Here is a 23,259-nt window from a genome sequence, read left to right as displayed (position 1 = left end):
TCTGCTTTCTTCACATCACTGTATAATTGAATATGAGGTGACACTTCAGAGAGCCAGTTTGGTGTAGCGGTTAAGAGCGGCAGGACTCTAAACTGGAGAACTGGGTTTGATTCCCCACTCCTCTGCTTGTAGCCAGCTGGATGACCTTGAGTCAGTCACAGCTCTCTCAGAGCTCTCAGCCCCACCCACCTCACAGGGTGATTGTCATGAGGATAATAATAACACACTTTGTAAACCACTCTGAGTAGGTGTTGTCCTGAATGGCGGTGTATAAATCGAATATTATTATTATTATTCACTAACACCTTGAAGGTGAGAACTGCAGCTAGAAATATATAGTAGTCCTATAAATGCATGGGTTGGATCTAGGATTGCCAGGTCCCTATGCCCTCCTGGTGGGAGAGGGGGACCTGGCACTTACCTTGTGCCTTCTGTGTGTCTTGTGTGTGCTCCCAGCACTTGCACAATGACGTCACTTTAGGACGTGACATCGTTGCATCTGCTGGGAGCATGCATGCCATGTGTGTTCTCGGGGTGCCTGCTGCTAGCGGACAATCTCCGGGTGACTGAGCACCTCCCGCCAGTCAACTGCTGGGAGATTGCCCACCACTGGCAGGTACCTTGGATCCCTGGTTAGATCCTACCAGTTTTTCTTCTTGATCTCTCCTGAGTTCCCTTTTCATTGCAGCCCCCATGCAATTTGGCTTTTGTCCACATGGGCCCCTCAGTCCCCAGAACAGCCTTTTTTTGGTGATCAAAGGAGGCACTTCCTTCCTCTTTCACCTGTGGAAAAGCTGATAGGATCCAACCCTACGTCTTTCTACAACTTATTAATGGCAGATATATTACAGGAGCATCTTAATGTACTAGATAGTGAAATACGCATTCTATGGAAAGAATTTTTTCATGATTGTTGAAATCGTGTTGTTCTTAATGTCATCTGCAATCCAGAATGAGGAAAAGGCTTTCTTTTTGGAAACAAAAAAATGCATTTTTTGTGCTAATCTTTGCAGATTGATATCTGGCAATACTGTGAAACAATAGCCGTGCAAAACACATGTGCCATCAGGATATACTGAATTAGTCAATCAATTCATGATTTCTAGTTAGTTCCTACATATACTGTTGCAGGCATCTCTTGAGATTTCTGTGATGATGAATAGAGATGGGCACGAACAGCAATATGAACAAAAAAAAAGCCATGAATAGCCCAATCTACTGTTCGCGAACGAGCTGTTCGTGAGGCCCCATTCTAAATGAACAGGTGGTTGTTGCAAGCCTAGTTCATTGCTGTTTGTTGCTGTTGGTCAAGCCAGACAGTCTGGCACCTGCAATCAATTCCCTTGGCAACTGGAGGCAGGGACTGCCTGAACTCTGTCTGAACTCCTGCTGTTGACCTGGAATCCTCAATCTAAGTCCAGTTTAACATGATAGGCAGGTCTTCCTTTCAAGTGTGGAGCTCCAAATTTGTTACAACAAGGGAGCAAAGAGCAGCGGGGAGAGGGGCTCTCAGCTCTGGTTTTGCAGACAGTGAGGATGAGACAGTTGCTGTTGGCATTTTGAGAGACAGGGAGAGTGCATTGGAGCTTGAATTTTCTTTGTGTGTGGTGGGATAGAGATCTACCTCTTCAAGTTCCAGGGCTGCTGCCAGGCTCTGGGCCAAGCTATTATTTATTACCGGTACCTTTCCTGCTGCCTGCTCAGGTAGGGTTTCTGGGAGTGGTGAAGTAGGGATCTACTCCTTCAGGTTCCAGGGCTGCTGCCAGGCTCTGGGGGCCAAGCTATTATTTATTATTGGTACATTTCCTGCTGCCTGTTCAGGTAGGGTTTCTGGGAGTGGTGTGGTAGGGATCTTGATGGCTGGAGGAGAGCCTGCTGGCCCCCACGAACAACAAACATGTTCGTGAACAGGTCATGTTCGTCAATTTCATTGTTCGTGGATGGCAACGAACAACGAACACGATGTTCATTTTTTTCTGTTCGTGTCCATGTCTAATGATGAATCCTAGATACAGTGTCCATGCTTCCTCTCCTTCAGTTAAAGAACAGAAGTTCTGAAATGATGAAACCAAATGATACCTTGTTCTGTACCTTGCAAATCATAATTACATAGATGGCGAGACAACTTATTTTGCAGTTCAACAGGAAGGTATCTCTAGATGTACACTCGATAAGCAACACATGACATCTCAGTGTTTGCTTTCATAATCCAGTATTGAAGTGCTTTCCATGTGTGTGCTTGATTGCTTCCCCAGTGTCATTTCCAAGCATCAAGAGCATGTCCTGTCCTTGTGCCTGGGCCCTAAAATAAAGTTATAGTCCAACATAGTATTGATACCAAGGCTTAGTTCTTTGAGAAGAGCGAGGTCAGTCAAGGTTTAAATGGGTGAATTATTTGTGTCCCCTTCCTTAAAGCTTGGCCATAGGCTGACATGTCTGCACAGCTCCATAAGGCATTTGAGGTGATAAATCAGTGCAGTTTAGTAGCAATCACTTCTTGATATAGGTGAGAACTTTCGTGTTCCCTAATTCTGTCACAGCTTTTATCACTTGATATTTGATGGTTTTGTCAATTTACCCTTTTCACTTCCATCTCGGAAAAGGCTCCAGTTTTATTTATTTGCAGTAAAGCTTACTGATTTTTTTTCCGCAGCTTTGTCAGGACTTGCTGAACCTGTTGATGGGCCCAACTGCTCCCTGTTCTTTTGCTATATTAGAATCATACGGTTGATGAGAAGCTGGCTGTGATGGTTAGTTTGCTAAAGAATAGCAGCAGCATCGCCAACAACAAAATCCTAAGGAGAGTTACTCCAGCTAAGCCCATTGAAATCAATGGGCTTAAACTGGAGTAACTCTATTTAGGATTTCACTGCAAGTTTGTGATATCTATGTATGCATAATAGATGCCATCATTTGCTCCATTTTAACTTTGAATTATTTGGTTACCTTTATGTTGGCAAATCGTACATTCTGTCTGCTCAACTAGAATACTGTTATCAACATGTGGTCTAGAAGTTTGATTTCCTTAGTTGTAGATGCCATGTTGATTTAAAAATCATTACAAATCATAATAATTTTCATTTTAACTGTGAACCAGAAATTGTAAAGAAATTAACAAACAATAGTGTTAGGTTCCACCATGGCAGCGGCGGAGCTCTGAGCACAAGTATCTGCGGGAGGGGTCCTGGGCACAAGCAGGCTTGGGATTGTCCCCTGGATAGTGGAAGAAGGGGGGTATACATCACCCTCTCAGCCACCTATGGACCTATCCTTCTGTAGCCTCTGCTCTTCCCTCCTGCACCATCCCTTGCTAAGTGAACTCTAAGTGAAACCCTAGAAAGTACAGAGATCGCACAACAATGCTTTGTGGAAGCAGGTTCCCCCCATACTTTACAACAGCTTTGAACCCAGGGCAGGTAACTCACATCAAAATGGGCTTTGCGGGGGGGGGGGGGGAGGTTGACATTGTGCTACCTTTAGGCAAGTTGGAATGTGGCTTCAGATAGTGGATATTTGTATAATCTATTTCACATTGTTCTTACAGAGGTCAGATGAGTTAAATCTTGCTGAGTTTGAAATCCTCCTGTCACTTGAGTAGCTGTTTTGGAAAATGTCAAAATGGTCACATTTGAGTTGCTGTCTGTACGCTATTTTGATCAGCATGCTATGCGACATTTGACCCCGTGTTAATGTTCTGCTCCAAAGTAAGCATTTTCACACCTTAATACCTCCGCTAATTATTCCATCTAGATTTTAAACTCCTTGGCCACACAAAGCTGTCGGATTTGCTTACGAAAAATCTGCAAGGTACCTAATACACCCGTATCACTTTCATTATGCATTAATCAAAAATATACACTAATGTATACATTTAATTACATGCTGTTGGTGTCTAATAATATTGACTCTGGCAATTCTAGCATCAAGGGACATGATAGAAAAGACTTGGTTTCAGATGTGGGAGTGAAGAATTCTATCGTCAATACAACTTGTCACCGTTCCAAAGAGCTAATTTATCTTTCTACAAAATACTCATGTGGTGTAGTTCTTTAAAGCTTGCAGTTGCTACACAAGTGATATAAAACAGAGAAAAAAATCTTTTATTCTTACAAGTCTATATTGAGTGCATGTACAAATTTCTATATGGTGAAGGCAGGGTAAGAAGTGCTATCTATATAGTATGTTTTTATCCCACCCTTCCGCCAAGAAACTTGTAGTGGCATATGCGATACTCCATTTCCCGTTTTATCTTCACAGTATCTCTGTAAGGTAGGCTATGTTGAGTAGAGAACACATTTCAACGTCAAACAGTGAGTGTTGCGGCAGTATGGGAGTGTGGGTCTGAGCCTTTGTGGTTGGCTGCTGGCTGCGGCTGGTAACTACCTGTTTAGAAATGTAGCAAATGGTTGGAAATTTGGCCAAAGTCTTTTCATCCAGGTTCACTACCAAAGTCCTTAGGATCCATTTAATTGCGGTGAAACTATCAAATTTATTGAAGTTACTCTTGTACAAAAGGAGGTGATAAATATCTGAAACACCAAGGTCATTAATAATTTGTGATAAACAGATGATGATGATGATGATGATAAATCTACACAGTGATATTTCTGCAAAGCTATATTTTTCTGTTATACTTCAGAGCTGTGAACAGATTTTTGAGAAGTAGTCACATTACATCAAGAAGACGTGTTTTTAAATATATGAGAAGCAGGAAACCAGCCAGGAAGATGACTGGATTGTTGGGTGACAATGATTATTGGGAGCTTGCAAAGAAACAAATTATTTCCTTTAGTGGGTATGTGGGGAGTAAGGTTGCCAACCATTGCTGACACCATGCCAGGAAAATTGGATGAGGGCAGGGACAATTTATTTGGTGTCATGCCAATGCACAACATCATTTCTGGTTTGAAACCAGAAGTGGCATTGGCACGATGCTCTAGGATTAGGGTTACCATTCTCCTGGTGTGGGTGGTGGATCCCACACTCCCGACCTCCTTTCCCTGCCATTATTCACCTGGCCAGTGGGGGAATAGGCACGGCCTCTTGGGGCCAACTCCTGACATGGTGCAATGACGTCACTCCGAGGAGTGCTCCCAGGCTTTGTGCTGGGCCGATTAAACCCATTTGGGGGTCCAAATCAGTACAACTCGAAGCCTGGGAACACTTCTGGGACTTGCACCATGATGTCACTCCTGGAAGTAGAACAGAGAAGAAAATACAGGTAAGTGCTGGGGCTCCCCCTGTCCCGGTTGGAGGGCAAGGGGACTTGGCAATCCAATCTAGGATTCACCCAAAATTCTATGATCAGTCCTAGAGTATTGTGCCAGCAAGATGACATCATTTCCAGTTTTGAGCTGGAAGTGATACTGCAGATTGGCCTGATGCTGAATCACAGCCCTCCCATTTTTCTCACCACCCTGTTGAGTAGCAGCAGGAAACTGAGGCCTGATCCAGGATGTCTTTTGCTATAGTGAGAGATCCAGACCCCCTAGTGGTGAGATAGGACTCACCAAACCCTATTTCTGCACTATGTGGAATGAGGAAGTTACTCAGCTAGTTCGAGTTGCCAGTCACTAGACCCCTCTTCCTCCACTCCCCACTTTTTGCAGGGTATACTGTTCCAGTACATTGCCCATCATTTTTTTTTATCCAGCCCAAGGATCTGTACCTAGGCTCCTCTTGCGTTTAGTCTCTGAAAATACCTTAGCATCAATTTTCAGTGCAATCCTAAGAAGAGTTACTCCATTTCAATGGGCTTAGGCTGGAGCAACTCTGCTCAGGATTGCACTGTTTGTCACCCTCTCCAAATTTGTAGAGGATGGACCAGTCTCTCTAGGCAAGTAGGGTTTATCAGCTGCCTCCCCCTTTCACGCTTCTGATGTGGACTGAACTCGGCTTCATGTGGTTTACAGAGATCAGATTAACTATATTTAAAATGAAGTTTAATAAATTTATAGAGCCCGCTACATAGGCAAACATAGCAGATTGAGCAAAGGTAAATTGAAATAAATGTGCAACCTTTTCCCCTGGCACTATACTTGTCTCTTAAGATGGAAATAAAAAAGAGGCTACCCAAATCTTTTCAGTTGCATTCATTTTACCTTGTCTGTTTCTGTAGTTTCAGTATTCAGGGATCATCCTTTTTTCAGGACCATGTGCTCACAGCTGCTGCAGCTCCCTTCCTCCTCCTGAATGCTTGTGTAAAAATGGCTTCCTTCCTCAGCCAGCGCCAGACTTTTATTGTCTGCCTTTCCACATACCCAGCAGGGACCTCTCCTTTCTTTCTGTCTTCAGGAAGGTCTGTTCTCATCTTGGCCTCTTAAGAAGCCATGTCTTAAGTGTCTTATGTCTGCATTGTCCTCCTCTGGGCCACTGAACCTTCCGAATCCACCCCAGAGGAAAACCTGATGAAATTAGTGTTAAAATGAATCTGAAAGAATAAACCTTGCTGAGGAGGGATCTGCATAGCTCCTGTGAAAGGAAGCCCTGCTTCACCACCCTTTTAAACATTATTTGAGAGTGTCAGAAATGTGCTGAAGGGTAATATAAGTACATGTGACATAAGTCCCACTCACTCCCCAACTGTGAGGTGGCAGATTTTCCCTCCAAAAGATTGCTTGCTGTGATCGGGCAGCCTCTGGTAGCATGTCTCTGGGTATAATCTTGAGTTCCTTTTGTCCCACACTTTAAAATATATATTTATGTATGGCTTATATCCAAGCCTAAATATTTGGTAGGGGAAAAGCAAGATCCCATGTCTTCTTTAAATGAAATGTCACTAGAGGCGGACTAAAGTTCAAAAGGAAACAGCAGGTTTATTAAACAGGCAGGGTTGGTATATAGGTAGGCAGGGAAAGAAAAGCTGAGGTAAATTTTGATTGTAGAACAGAATACTTCTCAAGCATTAGGCACAACAATCTAATTAAAGCTTAGTTTCAGTAGATACAGATCTTAAAAATGAGAGGTTGGTAGGTTCAGTCTTACATTGCTTTAACGAGGATGGAGCCTTTCTCTGTGCAGAACTCAAAAGTCTGTGAAGCACTTTGGAAGTTTTTTGACCATGTATGCTGAACTCTGGTGAGAAATCAATACCTTATGGGGCCAGAACCAATGAAAAAGCCCCATGCAGAAAAGACCTTTGCATGTATGTCTATCTAGTGGAAAACACATACAAAGGGGAATCACAGCTAATATGAGTGTTCTCTGGTTAAATAGCTTTGTAATGTACTGAATTTACTGAAGGCTTATTTTTAAACATGGTGATTGCAAACTGGATGATTCTAATTAAGATTGGAATTAAAAATGGTTGTAGATTTAAAAAGCTGAAACAGAGAGACAGAAAGTGGAATGTACTTGGTATTTGAATTAAATGTGTTGGAATTGAGAGAAATATTGTCGAGAAGCATACCACTCTCCCCACTTTGGCTCCTTATGTCTGTCTTGTTATTGTGGAAGGTAGCCAGACTGGAAAATAAATAAAATCAGAAAGCTGGAACAACTATATTTGACATGGAGTCTGGGGACCGCATGTGTTATTTTCCTTTTTTTAAAATGAACAGTGGGGCTTTTTCTGACTGTTACCTAACAGTCACAGATTTAATGAAAAACAGCATCAGATGAAGCCCGAAGTGGGCATAGGCTGGACTTCTTTTGGAATTACGACTGACCTCCAGAATATAGATATCAGTTTCCCTAGAGAAAATGGCAGCTTCAGAGGGCAGACGCTATTTTATCCCTCTCAAAATCCCCCCCTCCACAGGCAGTGACCTTTGGAGATAGGGATCCCATTCACCTGGCTGGTGAGAGAAAAGGGTGTGGGAATGGGCCTCCCAGGTGTGCTCCCAGGGTTGGCACAATGACATTACTCCCGGGAGTGACGCCATTGTGCCGTTCTGAGAGTGTGCTTTGCAGCGGGCCGATTTGGGCCCCAAACAGGCCAAATTGGGCCTATTTGAGGCCCACATTGGCCTGCTGTAAAGTGTGCAAATGCTCCTGGAAGTGATGTCACTGGAAGTGATGTCATTGCACGAACACAGGGCCGTGTGCCCATACTGGAGCCACAATAAAGGACTGATATCATCACACTGCACTGGGCGTGCACCCAGGAGACCTCTTCCCTTGTCTTCCCCCCAGCTGGCGAGGTGAGTGGTAGTGTCAGTCTATGGATGACAGGCTATGGCAGACCAACCCCTGTACCCATACAGCAAGAAATCCCGGTTCTTGGTTAAAAGGTTTTATTCAGGAATCAAATCATTTCCATAGAAGGCCCATAGGATTACTCAGCAGCAAAGTAAGCAACTAAGCAGCAGACAATAACTTGACAGGAATAAGGAACTGAGAAAAGCCCTTTCTTCTTAAGCACAAATCCTCCTCCTCCCTTTGAAGAGAAAACATCAGTTTGAGTGCGAAAAGGCTGGGAACAGTGTACATAGTTTACATATCATCTAGACACTACGGAAGGCACCAGATTAAGCTGCAACATGAAATAGTCAGTTACAAGTCAGTTACAAGGTCGGGGCACTGGGAGCAGTCGAGCAGGAGAGAGAGAAGAGATAAGACACCTGTAGAATGTCTGTGGCAACAACACACTTATGGTATGAATAATGTGATATTAGGGCACAGTATTAACAATGGTTCACCACATAGAACAATGGCATGGATGTAGGGGTACAGACATGACAGGTGGAAGGGAGTGGAGGGTTGGAGCGGAGGATCACCCACCCCCACCGGGGGACCTAGCAGCCCTATAACTAAGTATTTTTTCACTTCAAGTTGTCTGCCATGGATTTCCAACAATCGTTGAAAATGAACCACTGAGTTAAAAGAAGCTGGGTGCAAGTTGTTGCTCTACTATTCAATACAGTAGCATTTGGATTTCCTGCTCTGAGCAGCAGGTAGGACTTGATGGCTGTTAAGGCCTCTTCTGATGCTAGCATCTGTGATTTGCTCCCAGTTATGTGTCTTGTTTGTAACAGAAGGTTTATTTATTATTAATTTTACATGGAATTAAACATAGTGTATACTATTGTCCTTCCAAAATAGATTGGCTCCATTCCTGGAGAAGCTAGTCACAATTAAGCTCCATCGAATCACTTGTATTGCCTCCAGCTTCTGGAGCCTGAATGGCCAATCCAGAAATTCTCATTGGAGAATTCAGAGACAATCTCACTAATGTCAAGTATTTTCTCACTTAAACTACTCTGTGATGTGCTTTGGAGCTTCATGCCAAAATATGGGAAATAGATACAGCAGGAGTTGCCCAGTTAATTATTTACTACCAATTTGCTTCTTCGCGAATTCAAAAAGATATTTTGAAAATCCAAAAACTGTTAGAAATACTCAATGGCTGACTGACTTTAACAATTGACATTTACAAAGATTAGATTGTCACTTCTGTTGTAGCTGTAAACTATTTTACTCGGATTAATAACTATTGCATTTTGATAAATTTTGCAGTCCTGTTGTTCATAACTAGATTAGGCTTTTGAAAAATTGAATGGCCTTGATTAAGTCTACCACAAGGATCAGAGGAGCAAGAATTTGCCTTAATAATGGTACTTTCAGACAGTATAGAACAAGAGAGTTGAAAATAAACAGAAATTAACAACGAAAAAGAAATCACAGCAGAGAGAGTAAAAGGTTCCCTTCCATTGCAATATTGTAAAATAATCATGCCACTTAACAGAAACAAAGTACTAAAAGAAGAAGAAAAATATTGTTTTTCCTGGCAGTGTTTGCATCTTTATTAGGTGGAAGGACTGCTGCCTTAAAAAAAAAGCCCTGTGTTGAAAAAAATAATTCAAAATACGGTGAGGAATCTGAGTAGTGAGGCTTTACCTATTAAATTGTTATTTGTTGCCTACGTTTTTAAGGCAGTGCAATTTACACTTTAGAAAATTAGCAGAGTTAAGGTTAAAAATATGTGAAGGCATGTCCCGTGCCTTTAAAGGTGTCAGGAAGAGATTCAGTGGGCACTATACTTTCTTATCATGAACATATAGGAGTGAGAAGCCTGCCCTATTGAGATTTCCTCTTCAAGTTTTGATGGGAAATGTAGGCAGCTTGGCGGAATGTTGGACAAGTGACAGTTGAAAAGTCCACTGGACAGCAGTCAGAGAGCCAAGCTGCAAGACCAGGACGCCTACATTTCCCATCAAAACTTGAGGGAAGCTGGCAAGTGTCCAATCTGTGCCTTTTGTCACTTGTGGTTCTGCTCTTAGTAGTTTTTTTTTTAAAGCACAGGATGTTTCCCCCAAGTGAGGCCTTCCCAAACAACATTCCAGTGAACTCTTGAATGATCCATGGGATCCTCATATACCTCTTTCCGACAGTGTGAAGATATCCCTCCACACCTTTGAGTTCCTTACTATTTCCTAATAAGCAGAACTCTCCTTTTGCCGTTCATTCTAAATTCTCAGTTGCTGCCTCCCTGGCATCTTTTGCAAGCAGAATAAGAAATGAAATGTTGCTTTTAGATTCTGCAGGTTGGGTAGCATCACTTGGATGGGGGAGGGCAGCATCTTGGAACATCTTTAAGAGGCAAAACCGTAACCATCCTTTTTCACTAGGTGGAGCTGTGACATTCCCAGGTGACTTAAAAATGCTTCTGCTGACTTGTGTGTGTGTGTGTGCCCGCTTCTGCAAAAAAGGATATTATGGCTACCGACAACAAAGACCTCTGCTTTAAACTATCCTGTGTTGCTCTGCTGCAATACTATCTACAAAGTTATTTTTATTAGAAATTTCCCTGTTCCAAAAATAAACCACTACAGAAACTGCCATAGGTTAAATTAAAAATCTGATTTGGTCTTTAAAAAAAAAATCCTATGTGGAGTGAAACTGCTCAGCTAAAAGAGATGCTGTGGTATAAAAGTTTGTTTATACTCTTTTAAAAGTATCTTCAGACTTTTTGTGTCTGCTGGAACTGGCTAACCTAACACATGATCATTCATTTATAGAGATAAGGTAAAGGTAGTCCCCTGTGCAAGCACCGAGTCATTACTGACCCATGGGGGGACGTCACACCACGAAGTTTTCTTGGCAGACTTTTTACAGGGTGGTTTGCCATTGCCTTCCCCAGTCATCTACACTTTACCCCCAGGAAACTAGGTACGCATTTTACTGACCTCGGAAGGATGGAAGGCTGAGTCAACCTTGAGCCAGCTACCTGAACCCAGCTTCCACCAGGGTCGAACTCAGGTTGTGAGCAGAGCTTGGGCTGCAGTACTGCCACTTACCGCTCTGCGCCACGGGGCTCATATTGAGATAAGGTAGGAGAAATCAGTTTCCAAAAACATTTGTTCTTTAACTCTTATTTACAAACCACACCAATCAAACTCTTAAACTGAATACCTCCATTCTAGTCACTCTGGGACCAGGCCTCTCCACTGAGCAAAAAACTTCCTTGACTATCAGGCATAATTATCTCAAAAGCACTGCAGTGAATGGAAGCTCCTAACTCTGCCTCTTGCATTTACCCTTTAGATCAAGTCCTACGTACAGTCATCAGTTCCGCTTTTGGTGCTCCTACCTTGCATACTATGAGAGCATCCTACTCATAATCCTTTTCGTATGTACCACTGCCATTTTTTGTGAGTAGGGCAAGGTATGTATTTTCCAGCTCCAGTACGCACAAATGCATACCTCCCCAAATTTGGGTTTCCAATTGTATGTTCCAAAGCTGGAAAACATGCACATTGCCCTGGTTGCCCAAAGTGGTGACCACACGTATTGAGAAGATCCCATGCAGCACAGCCTCCTGGCAAGCACGGTAGGTGTCCAAATCATAGCATCAGAAAATGTCTTACTCCTACCCACATATTGAGGATTCTGGCTGGAATAGGGAGTAAGAGCTCTGTTGTTTTTCTTTTGCACAATGTGTATCTCTTTCTGTATGATTGGAAAACTGCCCCTGTTGCCCAAGCAGGCACTGGCTTATTCCTATTATAGCTCTTCAGTCCAAAGGCTGTAATGTATGTATGGAAGGGGCCACACTTGGGGTCAGTTCAGTGTGTGTGAGTTAGATCAAAATGACAAGAGACGAATTAAACGAGGACATGCTCATGAAGGGAGTCACAATGTTCACTGGGAAGCTGAATTTTAAGAGAGTTTTAAAAGATCTGAGTTTTAAAAGGCTTTGTCAATTTCCCCTTTCTACAGAGCCAGGGAAGATGGCTTCTCAGAGGGTTGGTTAAATTCCTCTTCCCTCCTAGAAGGGGAAGTGAAACTGATAGAGCCTTCTGGAGGCAAAGATGAAATTAACAAACCCTCTGAGGAGCAATCTTCCCTGGCTCTGTAGAGAGGGGAAATTGACAAAGCCTTCCGATCTCTTAAAACTCAGCTTCCTGGCTAACATTGTGACTCCCTTCATGTGCTCCTCCGCATGTAATTTGTCTCTTGTAGCTTGGCTCGTAGTTGTAACAGTCTGCATGCAAGTGCTCATCCCCATTAGGAATTGTGGGAACTACTTAAGTTACCGGTGTGCTGACCATCTGCGTAGAAAAGCCGATTCCTACATGCCCAACCCCAGGAGATACTACAAGGGCATTGATATCACCCCTGTTTGCTTCAGGAATATAGACTTCTTGATGCAACCAAAACATCCATGGAATGATATTGCTGTTTGTTGTGAACATTTTATGTTGTCCTGACCGACCAATGACCCTTTCAAATACTGATAACTGCAGATGCCTGACCATGGCAGGCGAACTCCTGCCCCCCCCATCCTTAATTGCCCATGTCTACCCTAAGAATGGTACACTCCTATCTAAGATAGTTGTCCTCTTCCACCGGGTGTGCAGTTTGGGAGGGATTCACATGAAGGAATGTGTACAAGTTATTGGGATCACTCCCCTCTCTTGGAGGCTTCTTTTTTGAAACCACTTTTTAACTGGAATGAATCCATTAAAATTAATGTTGTTCCTTCTACAATCTCTGCAGCTAGAGAAGTGTGGCACAATATCAATTTGACCCTTTCTCACATGCTAAACTATAAGAGCCCTGTGGCACAGAGTGGTAAGCGGCAGTACTGCAGCCCAAGCTCTGCTGAATCTGATCCTGGTGGAAGTTGGGTTCAGGTATCCGGCTCAAGGCTGACTCAGCCTTCCATCCTTCCGAGGTCGGTAAAATGAGTACTCAGTTTCCTGGGGGTAAAGTGTAGATGACTGGGGAAGGCAATGGCAAACCACCCCGTAAAAAGTCTGCCAAGAAAATGTCATGATGTGATGTCCCCCCATGGGTCAGTAATGACTCGGTGCTTGCACAGAGGACTACCTTTACCTACCTTTTTTTACCACATGCTAAACTAACATTATGGTCAAATCCCAATTTAAATATTGGGAAGAAATATGTCTTATGGAATGGTTGAAAAGATAAGGGAATTCTTACCTGAGATAATTGATAGGTAAGGATGAGGTGTTCTTGTCATTTTTTTTTGAACTGTAAATATCTGAGGTCTGTTAATAAATATGATATACAGAGTCTTAGAGGTGAATGGAAGCTGGAGCATCCAATTTTCCTAAAGCAGTGGGATAAGGTTTTAAAGTAGATACCTGTTCCCGCTTTTGGGAGGAAGTCATTTGTCATATTAATTTGGTGTAGTGGTTGAGAGCAGCAGGACTCTAATCTGGAGAGCCAGGTTTGATTCCCCACTCCTCCACTTGAAGCCAGCTGGGTGACCTTGGGTCAGTCACAGCTTCTTGGGGCTCTCTCAGCCCCACCTACCTCACAGGGTGATTGTCGTGAGGATAATAATAATACACGTTGAGTGGGCATTAAGTTGTCCTGAAGGTTGGTAAATAAATCAAATGTTTGTGTTGCTGCTGCTACTGCTGTTATTGTTGTTGTTATTGTTGTTGTTATTATTAATTTTGTATTAGAAAACTCATTTATTTTTGAGGATCAGCCAAATCAACCCTGGCGATCAATGGAGTGACCAATGTTGCAACCAGATCACTTTCACATCCATTGCGGTGTCTACGATGCTGCCCCCTCTCAGTTTCTGTCCCCCAGGGCTCTCAGGATTTGTGGGCATGAGCTTGGCCATAGTACAGTTCTGTATTTTGATTTTAAGTCCTTTTCTGTTATTGGGAGACTTTCTATATTGCTTTAACTTTCCTTTAATGTGGAAAACTGCCAAGCCCCTTTGGGAGTTATTAAACATGTATCAAACCATGCAAGCCACACTCTTTGAAGGTTCTTAAATGTTACCCCTACAGCACAGGAGAGGAAAAAAAACTACCAGGGAACTTTCCTAACAAAATCAGTTGTAAATTACTACAAGACTTTGACAAGAAAGAAAATTGAGTATAAAAATTCTATCATGGACCTATTGTACCATAAATCTTTGGGCAGCTTTTTGCTGCTCTTCCCTGCACTGGCTCGCACTTGTCTGGAATAAAATTGATGGCATTTCACAACTATTAATTGGGCAGAAGAGATGGTAAAGGTGGGATATAAAACTGAAAAGAAACAAAGTTAGGGAAGAGCTCCTTAAATATTTGGCCTGCTTTAGAGGTTGCCTGTTTGGGCATCTAGAGTTTAGTTTGACTGATATTTCCAATATGGTTATCACCTTTAAAATGAAGAAATGGATAAATAAATAAAACTTCAAGGCACTGGCTGGCTTTACTAAATGTATTTGGCAAAACTTAAAATGCCAGTAAAAATAAATGTAATGGAAAGCATCCAGTGCTGATTTTTACTTCAGTAGGCTATTATGATCTATATTGCATATGCAGGCAGAATTTAGTGATTTTTAAAAAATGCACGTTACTGACTTTTCAGACCATAGCAGCCACTCTGCTTAGGAAGCATTATGTTCCATAAACATAAAAAAGAAATGCACTTAGGGGAATGTAAAATTGGCCATATGAAACTTAATGTCTAAATTCTCGATCCTTAGATAATAGAGCTTGTAAATTGCAACAAGCATTCCTGCCTTGCAAATTATTCCATAAATTATGATAAAAGTGGCATAGGCTTAAGGTTCCTAGTCCCCCAGTGGGGGCAGGGCATTCCCAGCTCCCAGCATTTGCCCCTCTACCGCCTCTTACCTGGACTCCAGGGGGGGAAAGGTGCAGGGAACAGGCTCAGAAGCTCTGGAGCATCGAGGTGAGGCCTGTCGTCCTCCATCATGAGAACATTTGTAGGACCCATCCCATTAATAATAATTTCATCAATAAGCTTGCTTTGTCTGTAAGGCCTAGATGCACACAAATGTTTTCTTGGGTGCAAGGACTTTTATCCAAGAAGCACAATTTTCTGGCTCCCCCTTTTACGACAGACTGAAATCCCCTCCCTCGCCTGTTCCTGGACGAGAGGGGACCCACCCTCCAGGAGCAGGCCTTCAAGGTATGTTCTGGATTGTTGTGGAAGGGGGAGGGGGAAATTGCTCTCTTCTCGTTGAAGTCCTTGCACTCATGAAAACAGTCTGGATCCAGCCCTCCATGCTCCTTTCTCTTGTCTAATATACCAGGCCCTGAGTTTCTTCGGGTAAGACACTGTGTTCTAGCCATGCCTTTGTTAGCAGAAAACAGCAGAATCTCACCAAGAGGCTGAACTCCTGATTGGCTCTGCTATGCTTTTGGGGGGCTCCGGAACCTGTGCCCTAGTGGCGTATAGATACTGGGCTTCATTTTGGGTTCCAATCATTTATTTTTTAACCAATTTTATTTTTGTCAGACTGCTATTTTGGGCCTCTACTTTTGTCATTCCCACAGGCCTATGTCTCTGATGAAACTCAATCCAATTAGTTATTATAATAATGAGAAACTAGAACTAAAATGGTGAAAGTCATTCTTTTGATCAACATTTGCTTTCATTTTCATGACACTGTATTGTTTCCCTTGGTGTTTTTCTTCATCCTGGTACATACAGGAAAAATTTGCATTTGGCTACAATGTACCCATATTGGATATGAAATGGAAAATTACCTCCATCTAGGGATGAACAGTTCAATCTTTTTTGAAAAAAGATGTTCCCATAAAATATTATTGATAATGGTTTTTGTATGTTGGTATTGATGATTGAGATCAGGTTTGCAGTTTTTATACAATTAAACAGTAAGTTTTATGTACAATGCAGGTCATGTTTAGGGAGGGAAGGTGACTTAGTATAGCCTGATAGTGTCAGATCTTGGAAGCTAAGCAGGGTTGATACTTGGATGGGAGACCACCAAGGAAGACTCTGCAGAAGAAGGCAATGGCAAACCATCTCTGCTTCTCACTTGCCTTCAAAGCCCCTTGATGGGGTTGCCATAAGTCAGTTGAGACTTGATGGCACATGTTCATGCAAACACACACAGAGATCATGTTTATGTATAATAAGAGATTGGACCCAGCTGTAATTTCCATTGACAGAAAGGATTCCTTTCAGCAGAATGGGACTTCTTGGTCTCTCCCATCCTGCTGTAGCCTGGAATACTCCCTAAAATGCTGCTCCGGGGGGAGGGTACCCTGAGGAACAGCACTAGGGATATCAGAGGACTGCAGTAGAAGGGGAATTGGCAAAAGTTGTCCTTCCATTCCATTAGTGTAGATAGCTCAAAAATAAAGGCTCAGAGGTTATATTTAGACATGGGCATGAACTGAAAACCCCCCGAACCACCTGATTCATGGTTCCTCACTGTTCCACGAACTACAAACCACGAACTTCCACGAACTTGTACCAGTTCATGAATCAGTTCATGGTTTGTAGTTCGTGGAATTCAAATGCCCAGCACTGGCTTATGAAGCAGGTGCAGGGTGTTTGAAACTGACAACCCCCTTCTCCTGTTGCCCCAAAGTGGCAGGAGAAGTCTGTCAGTTTCAAAACACCCCCCACAGGCTTTATTCAATCGGGTGAAGCCGGTGCGGGACATATGAAACTGACAGCCCTGTTCTCCTGTCCCCCGAGTGGCAGGAGAACGAGAGCTATCAGTTTGACAGACCCGGCACTGGGTTCAGCCTATGGGCTGAGGCCACGGGCTGAACAGACAGACCCAGTGCTGGGTTCAGCTCGTGGGCTGATGCCAGTGTGGGGTCTGTCAAACTGACAGCCTCTGTTTTCCTGCTGCCCTGGGCGGAAAGAGAATGGGGGCTGTAAGTTTCACAGACCCCGCACCAGCTTCAGCTCATGGGCTGAACCCAGCGTGGGGTGTGTAAAACTGACAGCCCCTTCTCCTGCTTCTCGCTGGTGGCAGAAGAATGGGGCTGTCAATTTCACACACCCCTCAGTGGCGTCAGCCTGTCTGGGGTCACAAATGCTCACGATTCACATGAATCAGGCCAGAAAAAGTCATGGGGGTTCGTTAACACGGGGCTCCACAAACCGTGTATTACCAAACCACAAACCACCCTGGTTCATGCATTTTTGGGGGCCATAATTCAATTCGTGCCCACCTCTAGTTATATTCCTGTAAGAGAGAAGCAGAATCTAAATGAATATATTGGAATCAAATCCGCAAGCTTGGGTAATTCAGTAGCATCCCTAATGCTCATAATTCAAGGCAGCTATGCAATAAATATACTATCTAAATAGTTTGTGCTTGTAGTTAACCATGATTAGGTTATGATTCTTTGCTTCCTGTAAGGATGTGCTACATATTTGTGAAGTGCTTGTAATATCTGTTTCAGGTGGTGCGTTGGTTTATGCATAAATATTAGGCTGATGGACATCTGCCTATATAACATCCAATTCCTAATATGTACATATGTGCCTTTAAGTTGTAACTGCTATGACAACCCCAGCAAGGGACTTTCAATGCAAGTGAGAAGCAGAGGGGGTTGCCATTGGCCTTCATCTGCAGAGTCTTTCTTGGTGGTCCCCCATTCACCTACCACCCCTGCTTAGCTTTGAGCTTTAAGGAGATTGGGCTATACCATGCTGCCATCCCTCCTCCCAATCTTTAACTCTCTAGCATAGTCCTGAGGCTATATCATGTGCCTCCCCCCATCCAGGTCAGCTTTTCATAAGAGCAAATGGCAATCAAATTGCTACACTTGGAGACAATGTAACATTGAGGGGGGAAGACCCTCACTATCTCCGGATAGCCATTTCTTCACTGCCAGGCCCTTGCTGTATCCTCCAGGGATATAACAGGGCTAGTTCAAGGAGTGTTATCATCCCAAACAAGGCATGCCTGTCACTTGGGAGCAAGCTTAACTGTGGCACGCATTGGCAGCTCTTTCATTGCACTGCCCAAGTAGCTGCCAGTTACACACACCCAACATCATAATGATAGAACCCTTGCGGCCCACTGGATTTGACACTACCATTTCCAGATGACTCTTACAGAGAGAGCTGATTTGCACATGAACAATGATCATGCAAAAACACTTACCAGGTGTACGGTGGCCCAGACAGACCCTGCTTGAGAGATTGGTTGTTTGCTGGCTGGCACATGGCCTTTAAAATCAAACATACTTTTGTACTTCAACAACAACGACAACTGTATCTTCTGCGTGGCTACCATCATATTTTAATTCACACCATGCTGAAATTGGTTCCACACTAGGCCATCCCAGGGCCAGCCTTGTGCTTTGGGTCTATGTTCATTGATAAAATAATTAACAAAAGGGCAGTTGAATGGTGGATAATATGAATGATTCTTTTCTAATGTCTGGAGTGTTCTCCACATTTGTTTGCCGTCCAGTAGCATTTTTTAAAAATAAATGCCATGTGGTTTAATGCATAGTATTTCCTTGCCTATGATATGTTTGATTCAGAGTGAAATCCAAAGCAGACTTACTCCAGTCTAAGCCCATTGATTTCAATGGGCTTAGACGGGAGTAACTCTCCTTAGGATTTCACTGTCAGACCTATTTCAGTGTTGTGGAAATAATTTTGAGTCTGCAATTCAACCTTAAATTCTAAGGCTGAATGAAGTAGCAAGTAATAATCCCTTAAGGCCTGTGTGGCTCCTACTCCTGTAGCAGAATCATTTGAAAACTGCAATTATAAGTCCTTTCTGATCCTGTTGTTAAAGCTGTGACCAGCATCCACGAGGCTACGGTATCAGATAGCATCTTCCCCTAAGGAGTTACGAGGTGGCATAGCATGCCTAGAGCCAGTATGAGAAAAATGATATTTGCAGAACAATTTTCCTTGCTATGGAAAAATGCCAAGTTTGGAGGAGTGACCATCTTAAATTTCCAATAGCAAATGCTTAATTTTAAAAGCATATATACAGAATTGTAACCAATATCAGTACTTTTAGCATGGGGAAGCTGCCCAAAATTGTGCCACCTCCGTGTTTTATTGCTCACAAGTGTTCGTCTTGTGAAACAGGCTGGCACATTGTAGGTTTGGAGAGCCTGGCTTCACATTCCTTGGAGCTGTGAGTGTTTCATTGGGAATTGCAGTTTGGAGGTTCCTTAAGCCTCCTTGGAGTTAAGAACACTTGGCATGGAAGGAAGTTGCTTGTCACGGGAAGCCCATTTTGGTAGCATCCCCATGACAAGCACAACACTGCAGTCCGACGCCAAGGTTAGTATTCTTAAGCCCGTTTTTAATAGAAATTTTTATTTTATTCATAAGATTAAAAGCCCAGTAAAAAGGGCAGAGAAGTAGAAGAAAAAAGTAAAGAAAAAAAGAATACAAAGAGATAAAAAAAGAACAAAGACTGAAAATAACGAAGAAAAATAATACACGTTTCATTTTCCATTTTTCTCTACAACACCTATCATATTTTAACAAACATTATACTTTTAGTTTTAATATCTCCAAAATTTACCTTTTCAATACTGCCCCCCTTCTATTTATTTCCCCAAATTTATCTTCAGTGTTCTTAAGCCCATTGATAACAATGGTTTGTATTGGATTTGAGGTTTGGTGTCCTGGGCCCTTATTTCACTGAGAGCTAGTAGAGGCTTGATTCTCGGATTAGGATCTGAGAGAACCAACTTTGAATCCTCATTTTGCCATGGAAACTTGCTGGGTGACCTTGGGCTAGTCACATTCTTAGCCTCACCTACCTCACAGGGTTGTTGTGGGGATAAAATGGAAAAGAATGGTGTAAGCCACTTTGGATCCACTTTTCTGAGAAAGGTAGCATATAAATAATGTTAAATAAATAAATTTTGCAGGCAACACTTAATACCTTTAGTAAGATATGCTCAATACCAGGGCTTTTTTTCTGGGAAAAGAGGTGGTGGAACTCAGTGGGTTGCCCTCGGTGTAAATGGTCACATGGCTGGTGTCCCCACCCCCTGATCTCCAGACAGAGGGGAGTTTAGATTGCCCTCCGCACTGCCCCAGTGGCAATCTCAACTCCCCTCTGTCTGGAGATCAGGGGGCGGGGCCACCAGCCATATGACCATTTTCAAGATGTTCCGGAACTCCGTTCCACCGCATTCCAGCTGAAAAAAAGCCCTGCTCAATACTATCAACCAAAGTTAAACATTAACAGTGTAATTCTATGCTGAATTACTCTACTTCTAAGCTTATTGATGCATAGGATTGCAATGTAAGTCACACGGATTTGATTGGAAAGTTAAGCAGTTTCTTCTCATTAAAAACCATGGGGCATTAAACACATTTTAAGTTTGTCTGGAACATCCATAATTGTTTTCTTTGGGGGCCTTGCATCCCTCAACATTTAGACTTTTAATGTCCTTCAGTTCTAAATAGTTACATCACGCTACAAACAGCTGAAACAATAAACTAGACCCTAAAACAGCACTGGGAGGAGATAGAGCTCTAAAGGGATAGATTTCATTAAGGTTATACAATGTCAGTAGCAGTTATGGGACTCCCAGACTTAATGAAGTATGCTCCTATTCCTATTTATTTTCCCTTATGTGGCAGCATAGTTCAGTTGACCTCATGGTTATTTTAGGATGTTTGCATATTGGGGCTATTTAGAATGGGTGTTTCATTTCTAGCCAACGGGGAACATTTTATTGCCTGTCCTTTGGACTTGAATGAAACACAAATCCACGTAAAATGTAGAATTGAATACGGGGTGGAGAAAAAGGAAACGGATGATTACTGTCAAGGCTCCCCGTATCCCCCAAAAGGGCCTGAGTGGAAGAGGTCAACATTAAAAGGGAGTTGGGTTGGTGTGTCCCCCAGTCATGTTTAGCGCACATATAAAGAGACCCTAAACCCATTGGGTTTAGAAAGGTGTAACTCAGCTGAAGGCATTGTAAAGTACAAAAAGCACCAAAGGATTAAGTTTCAATATAAAATGTCAAAGAAAAAATCTTAAGTAGGTGGTGGTACCACTGTATGTGGTGGTGGAACATTGTGAGAAAGGAGCCTGCCACATTCTAGGTATTTTGATGCATACTTGCTGCCTACCCAGTGTTCAGCTCCCTGAGTGCTTCACTGAACTGAGGGATAGTTGCACATCTCTAGTTGAGTGCTCACTTGCAGAGTACTTACCAGCATGGTGTCGCCTAGTCTTTCTTTCCTCCTTACTGTTGGGAGGAAAGCTGGCCCAGAACCTTTGAGGAGGAAGGATCTATGCTCATCATCATCAAGTGCTCTTAAGTCAACTGACTTCTGGCAACCCCTTATGGGGTTTTCACAGAAAGATATGAGCAGAAGCGGTTTGCCATTGTCTTCCTCTGCATAGCGACTCTGGTCTTCTTTGGTGGTCTCCCATCCAGGCACTAACCATGGCCAACCCTGCTTAGCTTTTGAGCTCTTGCAAGCTTGGATTAGTCTGGGCTATTAAGGCTGCTACTCAGTGTTCATATGTTAGACCAATAGAAGCTCTGCTATGACAATATTTTCTGTTTGACCACAGAAGAAGAGGGTCTTGCCCCCCAAATAGTAGACATCCATGGGAACTATTTTTTCCTTGCACTTGATTTTTGGAAATGACTGTAATGCTAAGTATCTTTGTATCTTTGTTGTTCTTCCCAATTAAGGCAAAACTTCAAGCTATTATCTTCTTTCTTATATTTAGATAAACAGTCTTGTTTTGAAAATTTGCAGTTCAGCCATGGGAGAAGAGAAACAACTGCCCTATTACCACTAGACATTACGATCTGGCCTTTCTCACTGTCGGGGGTCTGACAGAAGGATTATGTTTCATTTCCTTTATTTGTGTTGTGTGCATTATTATGTTAAATAATGAAAACATGAATAAAAGTGATAAAATTAACATTTAAAGAAGGAAAATATAAGCATTCATGGTTAAGTGTGACATATGGTAGACTTTTTTCCACATTTGCTTCAGTTTTTAGAATAGAACATGTGCCGATATCTAGCATATCTTTCCATGGAGAACATCACCTTGTTCCTGATCATTAAAATGTTGCAGCTAGAAACTGGTCTTTAAATGAGAAAAAAATGATTGATTTAAAAAACTTATATACACACTAGCTTGATGCCCGTGCTTCGCTACGGTATTTAACTACTTTAAATCCAATTGTATTTACGTGTATGTAACATTTTTTTGGTTTGTGAGGGGGTTTTTTGAGTTGGTTTTTTAGTGTTATAGCATAGTACCCAAGCTTCACAAACATATTTGCATAAAGCAAAGAGTGCTGATGCTGAAAACTGATAAAGTGAATTTCGAAATGTAACATTTATTGAAGAGATTTTAAAAGGAAAAGATTGTAGTGCAGTAAATAAAGTAAAAAAATATGTACAACCTTTTCCTTCTACTGAGGACCTCTTTATAGACCTCATGGGTGGTTTCCCCCTCAGGTGCTAGGATCACCAGGCTGCTGGGTGAACTCACTCTGAAGCAGGCCATGTAGAACTGCCCATGTGAGAAGCAATCCTCCCTCAAGTCAATTTTTGCCACCTTCAGTATCTGCCCCTGGGACTTGTTGATCGTCGTAGCAAAGCAGACCTTGAGGGGGAACTGCAGTCTCTTGAACTCGAAGAGGTTATCTGATGATATGAATAATATGCGTGGTATGAACACTGACTCCCCCCAAGCACTGCTGGTGAACAATGTGGCCTCGATGATGTTCCTGTGGAGGGCTTTCACTCGTAGTCTGGTGCCATTGCAGAGTTTGGGTGGGCTGAGGTTCTGGACCAGCATCACTGGAGCCTCCACTTTGAGGAGAAGCTTGTGGTCTGGGAACCAGCAGGGTTGAGCATGTTGATGAACTCCACAGGGTAGTGGACAGCATCATCCATCCATTTGCACCACTGAGTCCACAGATGTGTACTCCATTTCTACCCCTTGGAGGAACTTAAGATGTGTTTCATTAATGATGGCAGCCTTGTCGTTCTTGGGGGTTAGAATGGCATGCTTGCACAGCCCGTTCATAGACTTTTCTGTGATAGTGATGATATTAGGGTATATCGTGGTTGTTA

General features: G+C 42.7%; 1 protein-coding gene across 1 annotated transcript in view; it reads left to right on the top strand.

The window, feature by feature from the left end:
• The window catches only part of GRM8 (glutamate metabotropic receptor 8), a 717,928-nt gene that overhangs the window by 120,280 nt on the left and 574,389 nt on the right, over positions 1-23,259 (top strand). The gene's annotated exons all lie outside the window — the stretch shown is intronic.

The sequence above is a fragment of the Eublepharis macularius genome, chromosome 9, assembly GCF_028583425.1.
Source record: "Eublepharis macularius isolate TG4126 chromosome 9, MPM_Emac_v1.0, whole genome shotgun sequence".
Taxonomy (NCBI): domain Eukaryota; kingdom Metazoa; phylum Chordata; class Lepidosauria; order Squamata; family Eublepharidae; genus Eublepharis; species Eublepharis macularius.
This window is presented reverse-complemented; position numbering and strand designations above follow the sequence as displayed.